Raw genomic sequence first — 12,712 nt, 5'->3', positions numbered from 1 at the left:
CCTATGCCACTAAAAAACTATGCCACTATTTGTCACCAGAATAGCTGTTACAGGGAACCGTCTTAACAGTAGTGGGGTTTTTTAGGTGTTTGCTGTGAATGAGGTTTTCCTCTTCAGCCCCTGGAATTATCCTTGCATATAGGTGGAGGAGACATAAAAGAAGATGGGTGAAAACAAAATCAAAGGGAAGTGGAAAATATTTGTTTTCTCCATGTGCATGCATTGTGCTGAGTGCAGCAGGGTGCTGAGATGGACTCCTCAGATGCTATCACACTAACTGCAATATCAGGTAGCTGTGTGTCTCCTTCAAGCTCCTCTGCAAAATTCTATAGTGTGATCACTTAGCTGGCTGTGTTCAATCTATACAATCTAAAAAGAGAATGCATTTTCTTGTAGATACTGAGCTAATATTCTGTTCCTGTTGGTGTTCAAAATTCATTGTAGCGAGGAGTCGTTTTATTGTCATGGTTCCTTGTTTTGGTTTCTGTTGTCTTAACAGAAAGAATAAAACAAATTGTTCTGAGAACACCAGAGCTAATGAAATGATCTTTTGAGGATTTGTGTTTGATATTCTTACATCCATCCCTTTACCCCACTGCAGCAGCTTTGTCCGTTTGTGCTGAGCTTTATGCCCAACTCCATTAGACTTCCCTTTCCAGTCCCCTCAGCTGTCTTTCATGTCTGCAGATCTCAGCTGTGCAGAAGACATTACACACTCTCAGTAGTTCAGAGCTACTTTTGCACTGACATGCTGGCAGAATACCTGCTGACTGGATAGCAAGAGGTCAATCAAAAAGGTAACTGCTGAGCTGTGACTGATGCTTTATTCCTAATGAGACATCAGTCTGGCTCTGTGTCCTCTCTCCAGCCACCAAATTCAATGAAACCTGTGAGATTTCTCTCTAAGGCTTTGACCTCATTCTTATCTTCGGCTGAAATCGGCCAACAGTTTTGGAAGTTATGAGGAGTGGGGGGACTGACAGACAACGAATCAGACGGATCAATAATGCAATACGTATAACGACTAATAAAAAAAAAAGTAAATATCCAAAACAAATTGTCTATCAGAAACAAAATACCTTTTAATGGAAAATTAATGGAACTTGTATTCCTAATTCATACAAGTACTTTGAAAATTCCACTAAGAAAGATTTTTGATAGAGTCGGAGTGAGAGAAAAACATGTCTTTTAAAGGCATGGTTACAAAATATGCTAGTTATGAGTCCGTCTTGGCTGAGAAAAGAACATTTGAATCATGGCACTGACACTGAAATGCTTTCTTTATTTTAAATTTGCGTCTGGCTCAGAACCTTGCACGCTTGCTGCGTGATTTTGACTATCTGTTAGCGCATTCAAGATGTATCATAAATAGCAGTATTGAAAACATATGCCACAGGGGAAAGAAATCTGTAATAATACCAGCTGCCATTATATGATAATGAATTTCACTCACTACTAACCTGCATAAGTGTTTTTCAGAGGGAAACAAGTGGCAAATTTACCAAAGAAAAATGCGTGCAAAACTTTCAAGTTTTTAAGCCAGCTCTAGAAGAGATAATCCACTGTGATCAACGGGAAAAATCACCTGGGACTAATTTTGAAGCCGATTCTATCCAGTTTGATTAAACAGCTACATGGTAACAGCTTTCATATATGTAGAAGGGAAATTCTTTTAAGTCAGCAGTTTTAGGGTACATATTCATAAAAAAGAAGAAATAAATTACATGAAAATTTAAACTGTGTGTTTAAAACCCTTCTAAAGGCTAGAAATTACTAGACAGCAAAGCTACTTGAAGAAACATCAGTAAAGGGTTTATTAGCTGGGAAATATGAAAAAGTTTGTCTGCATTACCAAAGTTATGTATTGAGAAGTAATCTAGCTGTGGAGCGAGAGATCTTAGATGGTCTCGTTATTCATTCACAGTTTTAATTTCTATGGTCCTGTAACTGAATCTCATGATGAGGTCGCTTTCCTCTGCTGAAGCTAGCTAGCAGATAAAATAACTACGTATATTATGGCAAATAGGAAGTCAGGTTAGTGTTTGCATTTCATGGTCATGGAGTATTTTGTTATTAGGACAAAAGTCTGTATATTTCTTTCAAAATCTTTATTTAAAGTAGGTTGTATTCCAGCTGGTGGCTATTATGTCCTGAAGTGGTGTGATTATCTCCAAGGGAAATCTGCAAGAACGCAGCTACTTCAGGAATCTTTTGTCAAGGACAATGCCCATACACACCCACCCACTCAACTTGTATACGTATAGTTATCTTCTTTAATGTAGAATTATAATTATAGATCATATTTTAGTATAACTGAAAGTAAATAATTTCTCTTTGGAATGATATAGGGTCTGTTGCAGGATGTAGGAACAAACGCAGCAAAAATAAAGCTGCGGGATTCTAAACATGCGCTATATTAAATAAATCCACATGACTAAACTCGCTTGATTCAGAGGTGTTTTCAAGATACATGAAGTGAAGCAGAGTGTCAGTTCGTAACAGGAAGAACAAGACTTTTGAATCAGATGTAGTTTAACTCAGTAAGAGTGAGTGAGTAAGCTTGTAAAGCCTTACTGAGCTTTTCAAGGCAAAAATAATGCATTTGCACTGTCAGAGATTTCATGGGAAGATAGGCTCACGTAAACAGGTAGGATGCAAATGTAACTTTCATCTGGGATTACAACCTGTAGGTTGCTCGGCTTAGTGTCACGGAACTACAGAAAAGCTACTGGCTTCATTGATATCATTTGGATTTTTGTCACTGTCTTAGAGGGGACAGAGTCTCGTGGGTGGCTTTTAGAAATTTTCTGAAATCCACAGACAAGATTTTTGTCGTTGTGCTTTGGCTTCTGTTATTTAAGGCAATAAAAGAGAGCTGGTAGGCTTGCTCAAGCACAGACCTCCTTCTGTGTTGCACAGGTGACCCTAACAGGCCAGCACAGGATTAAAAACTTCCTCAAATAGGGACTCTTGGTCCTGAACGACCCAGCTGAGCTGCTATACAGGGACAGTAAAATCTTCTCCTTTCAGGTGCACTAGGAGGCTGCATTAAGAGCTTTGGGAGGTAGAGGCACATCCAGGGCTTCCTGCATAGTGCCTAGTCCAAGTGGAAAGACCTTTTCCTGAGACAAAGCTCAAGCTGTTCTCTGGCAGACCCATGCCAATCAGTCATAGCACAGATCTCATGCTGTTAGTATAAATAGTGCACAACAACTCTCAGCTAACGTATAGTTCTTTCAGAAATGTATTTACTTGGCATCATTTACAGCAGCCCCGAGGTACCATTAACCTCTGCTGAAATACAGGATTGTATAGATCGGTTCTGCCAAACTGATCTATGTCAAAATAGAGATTCCCAGGCCTCTGTATGCAATTCAGAGAGCTGTTTCTTATTGAATGGTTTGTTTTTCCTGCCCAAATAAGGGTCAATCAACATTTTGAAATAACACACAAATGTACCAGTTTTATTAGAATTTGTCTCTCTAACATTTTTACAATGGCCCATGAAAATCAACCCAAGATAATAGCAGGAATAATTGACCAAAGAATAGCAGTTTCTTTAATCAAGGGAACATGATGATTAAATCAAAAGCTTTAGATCTGTGGATATCATCAATGGTCTTTTGTCTATTAATAACAATATGTCATCAGTGAATTTTAAAACCGCAGTTGCTAGAGGGTGAAATGTCTACATCTAGATGGAGAAAGGTCAGAACAGTATTATTTGTAATTCAATCCATTAACTGTACTGTGGACAGTTTTTCAAGTGATTTAGATTAAAATATATTTCTGAAGTACAGCAATACTTACAAAGAACGATGCTCAAATCCTGCAATTTCTTAACATTCAAGTATTCTTTCCTTGGACTCTTTGTTGTTCTGAATAGGATTCAAGCTGTAATATTTTAATTAAAAAAAAAAAAAGAATAAAAGAAACCAGAACAACAACATGTTGCTAATGAAAGGCTTGGTTTTGCTTTAGAAAGATTGGCAGAAATATCCCACAGCACTGAAGCTTCAGAGACACCATCGCTTCCTCTTCCTGTGCTGTAACCACTGGGACAGTGAGCATTCTTCTACACCTTTTATGCATAAGAAGACACAAGAAGACATGCTTTATGCACAAGAAGACATGCAAGCTTGTAGGGAACTAACTAGCCCAGGAAAGGCAGCCAGCATATGAAAGCAAGAGCAAGCGTACGCTGAGTGTCAGCAGGGTCTGTTACAGAGCAGAGCTGCCGGAACCCAAGGTATATCTTTGCACCAAACACCATTGCACAGCGCAGATATACTTTGTACATATTAGTGCATGAAAAGGTGTAGTAATAGCCTATCTGTACGTACAAGGGACATGAGAAGGTATGATTCTTCTGTTTCCTGAGCCTGGAGGAAAGGCAGATTATAATTTTCTATGACAATATTTAGTGTCCTTAGCTCATAGATCCTCCCTTTTCTTTCCACTCTTCCTTCAGTCACTGAGCTACAGTTTCCAAGGGAGAAGACTTTTATAGACAATGATGTCTTACTGGTTTATCTGTCCTGTGTATTGGCCAGCCAAGAATCCTATGAAAAACAGATGTGTTTTTCTAATTAATGGTAGTATCAAAACTTAGCCACAAGGACACCTAATGAAAGTTGCATAAGCATCTCAGTTCTTACACTTTGTTACTATTGAATGAAACCACTGATTTTGTGTTCCCGTGATCGTCTCATTAAAATAGATACTTTGTACTGATTGATTACTCAGAATGCGTTTAACAAGAACTCTGTAGAAAACTGGGCATAAGGCTCTTTAACAGCCAAAATTTGGGTTTGGTAGACAGTACACATTCATCAGCTGGAAAAGTGGCATCAGAGACACTTTTACTGTCTGCCTTGGGAAAGTCCGTAGGGACAGTATGAGCATCTGAACAATGGTCTTCCACATTAGCTGTGTGACCACTGAGACAGGAATACAAAGATGGTCCAGCTACCATGGCTGGAACTTGGTCACTGTCTTGGACAGAAATAGTGTGGCTACCCATGTAGACCATATACAGTGAGACAGAACATGAGAGACGGAAGGAAGCATGGCTGCTTGCACAAGTGTCCTGGAAGTATGTTAAACTGAGTATAATCTATCATACAGTGCTTTTGATCCCTTAGCCACAAATAGACAGGGATGAGCAAATTTATGCTGTAAATAAAACACAAATAAACATACAAATAAAGTATTTATAAAATATTTTAAAGCTTCTGTTGAATTAATTGGTTATAAATGTGAAATCTTTGCACTTACATCGTTTATTACAAATCCTTTAAACTCAGTAGTAGGGTTTTTTTAAAAATTTTTTTAGCCCTCAATTATTTTAGCCCTTTCCTACTAGAATCTGTCATTTTCATTTTGTAAGTGCTCATATACTATCAAACTTTTTTCCTGTCCTGAACACTTTTGGAGTATCTATTTCTCTACCTTTTATAGAACCATTTCCTTTAATATCAACAGCTTTTCTATACTTCTTTCTGACTGCAGCTCATTTGTTGAAATTTCCAGTGTATCTTCTAGAATATACTGATAATTTTAACTTTTTTTTTTTTTTTAATGTGAAGGGATCCTAGCTTATCACAAATTGCTGTAAATTCAAAAGTACAATGTGCTGTAGGCAAGTCGAAAGTATCCAATATGTACTCTTCTTTCATTTTTCCGATCATCTCTATTTAGTTCTGTTAGCACTTTCTCAGAACAGAAAGTAGTCCGTTTAGAAATGATTGGATCATCTGTTTTACCGTCAACCGAGTGACATTCATTCACCCATTAATAGTCCTTTTTTTTCCCATCCAGATGTCACCAAGAAATAATTTTTTTCTACTTAAAACATCAAAAAACACAGGATAATGGGAAATCAACAAGTACAATTAATTATTTCATAATGTAAAAGGTTCCGAATTTTTAATAACATCAGAACTTTAAAAAAAGGGAGTGAAGGAAGAACACTGAAAAAATTGGCAGGTAAGTAAATGACTACAGTCATTTCCTTGGGGAAAACGTGCTTTCTTAGGTTATAGCTCTACATCAGAGAGTCTAATTTAGACCGATAATTTCTACATAGTTACAATTGCAATCAGTCTTCTATTTTGAGGCATCTTTTTACTCCATTCATTTAAGAGATTTGAGTTTTATTTTTTTTCAGAACAGTAAAGTTAGCCCTTCAGACAAAGTAGAGCCGCTCCATCCGAGCATTTTGGGAGGAAATGGAATAAATCTTTTTTTTTCATTTGAAAAAAAATTAAAAGCAACTTCTCTAAAAATGTGAAGGGGGTAGTGTGTCTTGGTGCTCTTTAAGTGAAAGAAGTGCTACAGTTGAAGTTTGCTGAAATGTGGTTTGGATAGGGATAATTTTCCCTTCAGTTCTCACTGATGCTTCTCTGAGAGGAAACCTACTCCCTGTCCAATGCTGCTTTTCCTGTTCTGTCCCAGGTTCAGGTGATGTTTTTCATAGTATTGTTAATGGTAACATATTTTTTTTAACATATCAAAATGACATAGTTAATTTGTTATTAAACCATGCTGAGCTTTGTAACACCAATTCTTACTACAACCAGGGCCATTGGCTTTGGGCCTTAGGCTTGTTTTCAGAATAGAAGGGGTGGTACAGTCTAGTGTGAATAGTCTTGCCTTGTCCTTTCTCCAAGGGAAAATATTGTGCGCTTGGCAATGTTTGTGGTGTTTTTTTTCTTTTCTTTTTTTTTTTTTTTACAGATCATATACATCCATGTAAGATCACTGTTCATTTATGCTGGGGAATGAACTAAACTGCGAGAAGATGGATGCTGTAATTGGATCTGAAGGTGGTGAACATGGGATCATTCCTGCGAATCACAGTCATTGTCTTGAGGTGGGTGTTGAAAAAGCTCCATCACCTGCATGCGGGATGATAAAAAATAATAATCAATAAATAATCATGGTGCCAAACAGCAAGATTTTGCCAGAATGATTCAGTTATCTTTTAGGCACACTGATCAGGTCAAGTACCTTGAAGACATGAAATCTACCACAGGAAGTAGGCTTCAGTTTGTTAAGTTTGTTAAGCATGAGGACATCTATGTTTGACCAGCTTGACTTTTTATAAAAGGAAAGGGAAGCAAGAGTTAGGCATCTCAGAAGAGAATACCACAATTCATAAAACACAAACCCATTTAAGACCATGAACTCTCCTATGCAGAACTGCATACAGAGTGTCGAAAAGTCAGAGCAGTCACTGTTGTGAATGTACCCTGATGTTCATATGGATTCTGAGGACAAAGCAGTCTATGCTTGTAGGGGTACGTCAGATGGCATGTGTACAATGGATCCAACACATCCACTTACAGATCCATTGAACAATAAGCTCTATCATCCAGAAAAGTGTCCAGATACCTGTAAAAAATGAAAATAAAAAGCCATGTAATCCCCTGTATCATGAGCACCTCCACAAGGAGGAAAAGATGGGTTACAGTTGTAGGCAACTCCCTTCTGAGGGGAACAGAAGGTCCATTACACTGTCCAGACCCTCCTTTTAGGGAAGTCTGATGCCTCCCTGGGGCCTGGTTAAGGACACCACTTGGAAATTCCCTAGCCTGGTATGGTCCTCAAACTATTACCCATTGCTGCTCTTCCTTGTGGGTGGTGATGAAGTTGTAACACATCCCCCCGAGGGGGATCAAAAGAGACTTCAGTGCTTTGGGATAGTTGGTAAGGCAATCTGAAGCACAGGTTATTTTTTCCGCTCTCCTCCCAGTTGCGGGCAGCAACACTAGAAGAAACAGGTGAGCCCAGTCTATAAATACATGGCTCCATGGCTGGTGTTACCACCACAATTTTGTGTTTTTCAGTAATGGGGTGGCCTACACGGCACCAGGCTTGCTGGTGTCAGATGTGGTTCACTTTTCTGAGAGGGGCAAGAGGGTCTTTGCTCACAAGCTAGCAGTGCTCATTGACAGAGCTTTAAACTAGGCTTGATGGTGGAGGGGAGCAATATCAGGCTTCCCCGTGGCAAGCTGTGGGATGACAGGCAACAGTTAGAGGGACGGAGTGCAAGTGAGAGCCTGCAGCCTGTTGCTCAGAGATGTGCTAGCCACAGTGCAGCATACTTGAAGCCTTAGGGAGACGAGACAGTGACTCCTGAGGTAACAGGAGCCAAGAGAGGCACACCAGTGAAATACCTCAAAGGAATTAAGGGATGTTCCTCTAAGAAGGTGGCACGGCAGACAGCCCAGACAAAGTGCCTCTACACCAATGCATGCAGCATGGGCAACAAACAGGAGGACTTGGAAGCCACTGTGCTGCTAGAAAGCTACAGCCTAGTGGCCATTACTGAAACACATGACGAATCCCATGACTGAATTGAGGCTATTACTGGACCTGGTGGTCACAAACGTAAGTGAGCTAATTGGTGACCTCAAGGTTGGAGGCAGCCCGGGTTGCAGTGATCACGCACCGGTGGAGTTCACAGTCCTGAGGGATATGGGTCAGGGGAAAAGTAAAGTCAGGACCCTGAATTTTAGGAAAGCAAACTTTCTAGGAGTTAGTCAATAGGACCCACTGGGAAACTGCCCTCGGGGACAAGGGAGTAGAACAGAGCTGGCAAATCTTTAAGGACGCTTTCCTTAGAGCACAAGAGCTCTTGGTTCCCAGGAAAGGAAGGCAAGAGATCAGCATGTCTGAGTCAAGACCTGCAGGTCAAACTAAAGGGCAAGAAAGGGATGCACAGGCAGTGAAAGCAGGGACAGGTATCCTAGGAAGAGTATAGGGACACTACCCAGTTATGTAGGGATGGGGTTAGGGAGGCCAAGGTGCAGCTGGAGCTGAACTTGGCAAGGGATGCAAAGAATAATAAGAAGGGCTTTTACAGGTACGTCAGCCAAAAAAAGGAAGGTCAGAGAAAGCACACCCCCCACTAAGCAAGACTAGCAAATTGGTAACAACTGATGAGGAAAAGGTTGAAGTACTCAGCAACTTTTTTTGCCTCAGTCTTCCCTGGCAACATCTGTTCCCACACCTCTGGAGTGGATGTACCGCAAGGCAGGGACTAGGGGAGACAAGTCTCTCCCACTGTAAGAGAAGGTCAGCTTCATGATCACCTGAAGAATCTGAACATACACAAATCTATGGGACCTGATGATATGCATCCTAGAGTCCTGAGGGAATTGGCTGATGTAGTTGCCAAGCCACTCTCCATGATATTTAAAAAGTCATGGCAGTCAGGTGAAGTCCCTGGTGACTGGAAAAAGGGAAACATGACAACCATTTTTAAAAAGGGTAGAAAGGAGGACCCTGGGAAGTACCAACCTGTGAACCTCACTTCTGTGCCTGGGAAGATCATGGAATGGATCCTCCTAGAAGCTATGCCAAAGGCCTGTTGCGATAAGACAAGGGGTAGTGGCTTTAAACTAAAAGAGGGAAGATTTAGTCTAGATATAAGGAAGGCATTTTTTACAATAAGGGTAGTGAAACACTGGGACAGGTTGCCTGGAGAGGTGGTAGATGTTCCATCCATGGAAACATTTAAGGTCAGGTTGGACGGGGCTCTGAGCAACCTGACCTAGTTGAAAAAGTGCCTGCTTATGGCAGGGGACGTTGGACTATATGACCTTTAAAGGTGCCTCCCAACCCAAACTATTCTGTTTCTGTGTTCCACATGCTTTTAACAAGAGATAAAGGAGCCGAACATGGGAAAACCCCTGCTATGCAGGATGTTGAGCAACTCTAGTGCTGGCTGATAGACTCTTGGAGTCCAGAGATTGGGCTGTTGTCTGTGGATGGTATTTTTCCAAATTATTTAACACAACTTTTCATAAGGCTTTCTGATGAAAGTGATTGTGTTCTCCTATAGAATATATATATATTCATAAATAGATTAGAAAGGAAACCTTTATCCTGTTAAACACTTCTAAGCTATTACCAGTGACTTTTATTTTTGCTAAACAAGGGTTTATTTTTTTACAGAGGCAGATAGGAACAATTTACATTCTTACGATTTACTGAAGACAGTATATTTGACATGAGAAACAACAATTGTGCTATTAGCATGTAATATAACACGAGGGAAAAAAAATCCTGGAGAAATAATAGAGCAGTAGCAAAGATGGCAGCTAGAACCTGAAGGCATGAGGTAACTGGAAGAGAAGATCTAATTCCATGTCGTATGGTTTCAATGTTTGGAACTTTCTACAGAGAATGTAGAAGAACCAATGAACAGCATACATTGTGGTATCTAGGTTTAACTGTTTTAAAATTTCTGTCAATAAGCAAAATTTGTTTTTGAAGTAGCTAGTATAATATAGAAAGTCAAAACAATATTCTGAGTACGGTATTCAATAGCTTCACAAGGAGCCATAAAATTGTTGAGAGCTCATTACTGTTCCTTCCCTGTTTCTCTTTTCTGTCCTGGACTTGGACTTTTCATCATTATTCTGACCCTATTCATGGCTTAATTTGATTTTATAATTTTGGAAATACGAAATACAAGTGATACTCATGCTATACCTATTTATACATATATATTTTCCTGAAGGCAAGAATGGACATTTTCTTCATTTTGGACTTTTGTAGTAGTGTTTGTGTATAAGACAAGTAGACTAAGATGTAAAGAGGATATCTTGTTGACTTTAAAATACCAGTGTCAACTCATCTTTTCCAAAATTACGGATCACAGTACATAATTATAATTTCTTATAATTTCTTAAAATAATGAAGTAAAACTATATATACATAACTATCTAGATAAATAAAATACTTGGATTTACTATTTATTATTACTTTTCTTTTTTCTACTTATATCTCATAGGATATACTTTTAAAATATTTTAAGACTTTTTTTTTTTGTCAGATGAAGTTTGCAAACTGTTTTTTCCAAAGAAAAATTCAAATGAAAAAGATATCTCACATAATCTGAGGACCCTAGGAACAAAGGGATTTAAGAATGATGCCATATTCTGTGAGACAGAAAAATAGGACATAGGAATGTAATTTAGATTCCTATTTCCCGTTTTCCATATTTTAAGCCCCGAAGAATTTCTTGCCCGAGGCTTTTCACATAGCCATTCTTATTTTTTTTTTTTTTGCAGCCTGGAACTAGCTTCACATTTTTGCCTTTAGCCATACTACCTGTTTAAATCTACATTTCTATTGGTATATTCTCTTGAAATGCTTTTCTACTTCTGTGGTACTGCAGCGGAAAATATGCCAAGATTCCATTAGTTAATATGTTTTAGTCTTCAGCACTTTGCTTCTAGTTTTCTGTTCCAGGGTTTGCAGACCTTAACTGTAGTTACAGGTAGTTTCCTCACAGTTTGGCTTCCATAGGTTTGTGAGATAATTCTGCTCACCCTGCGGAGTATCTTACACAGCACGTAGGTTCTCTAATACTGGGGACCGAAAATATTTCTCAAAACAAGGGCTAAAGTGAGTCTACATAAATGTATCCAGTTAAACATTGGTAATAATAAGACAGCTGTGTAATGATTATACTTACTGATTTTAATCTGAAACTGTATTAATTCCCCGGATCTATAATAAAACTACTTAGTGCCTTAGTTGTTTTTTTGTTGTTTTTGTTTTCTTTTTTTTCAATCCTACCAGAAGGTTGCCTTCCTTGCTAAACTGGTGACGTTCCCAGTAGCTGCTTGCCTCATCTGGGCATCTTGCTACAAGAGGGAAACAGGTGACGTCTTACCTCAAAGTCTCTTTAGCTGAGGCAGGACGAAGGGGCATGGTGGTGACTACCTCACCCCACAGCAAGCCTAGACGGTAATATTCTGGTGGTATTTTTTCCAGCTTAACGTAAGTCAGTCATGCATAGGAATCAGCCTCATACACATGACCCCCCCCCAAACTGGGAAGCGTAAAATACTCAGAGGCGGCTTAAACTTTGTATTTTACATAAACATTAATCTGGCTGTGACCTTAGAGTGCACTGGTTACAGTTTGGCTGGGTGACAGGATCTGTATCCAAGTGAAACAGAGTAATTCTGCGGAGGAATTGGAAATAGTTTTGAAAGTCTTGTTCACTGTAGATGAGATTGTTAAATTCGTTATACAGGAATGAGTAATTTTTAGATAAGTGTTTTAGGTCTCCCAAGTGATTTGCATGTATAATCAAATGAAAAGACCTCTGAAATATTGAAACTGCAGATGAGAAAAGTGAAATTCTATTAAGAAAGAAAGAACCTCCACATTTATAGCGCATTCAGAGAACATAGCAGAGTATAAATTTAATGCAATGCAGCAATGCTCATCTTACTTTAAAGGTAATTATATAGAAAAAGGGGCATTTAAAATGTATAAGTAGAGGCTTTTTTTGCACTCATACAGCATATAATTAACAAAGTTCTTTAAACCTATTCATAAAAGAAAGTAATAAACCACTTGTAAATAATGGCAGTCTCGTATTCTTTACAGTTAAATGTCAATAATCTGAATGTCTTTTTTATACTCAGTTATAAAACTACATTTTTGACATATTAAGTAGAAGCAGGTATTACTGGTGTGGCATTTCAATTTTCTAGAGATTTAGACATATTCATATAAAAAGGATGCAAAATGACGAACTGTAGCTATAGAAAACTGGAATGCTTGTAAATTAAATCAATACTCTACCTGCAAAACACAAAGTGATAACAGAAAAGTGAAGTTGCAGAACATTTCATTGGAAAATTAAAAGGTGTAGGTGTTAAGACCTTAAAATACTAAACTG

General features: G+C 38.7%; 1 long non-coding RNA gene across 1 annotated transcript; it reads left to right on the top strand.

Moving 5' to 3' along the window:
• Positions 1-3,985: 3,985 nt before the first annotated feature.
• Positions 3,986-6,875, top strand: LOC141742536 (uncharacterized). Its single transcript, XR_012586738.1, has 3 exons — positions 3,986-4,249; positions 5,821-5,988; positions 6,739-6,875. It is a non-coding gene; the product is annotated as an uncharacterized LOC141742536 (long non-coding RNA).
• Positions 6,876-12,712: the final 5,837 nt, after the last annotated feature.

This window comes from Larus michahellis, chromosome 4 (genome assembly GCF_964199755.1).
Source record: "Larus michahellis chromosome 4, bLarMic1.1, whole genome shotgun sequence".
NCBI classification, from domain to species: domain Eukaryota; kingdom Metazoa; phylum Chordata; class Aves; order Charadriiformes; family Laridae; genus Larus; species Larus michahellis.
The sequence above is the reverse complement of the archived record's forward strand: the minus strand, read 5'-3'. Positions and strand labels throughout refer to the sequence as shown.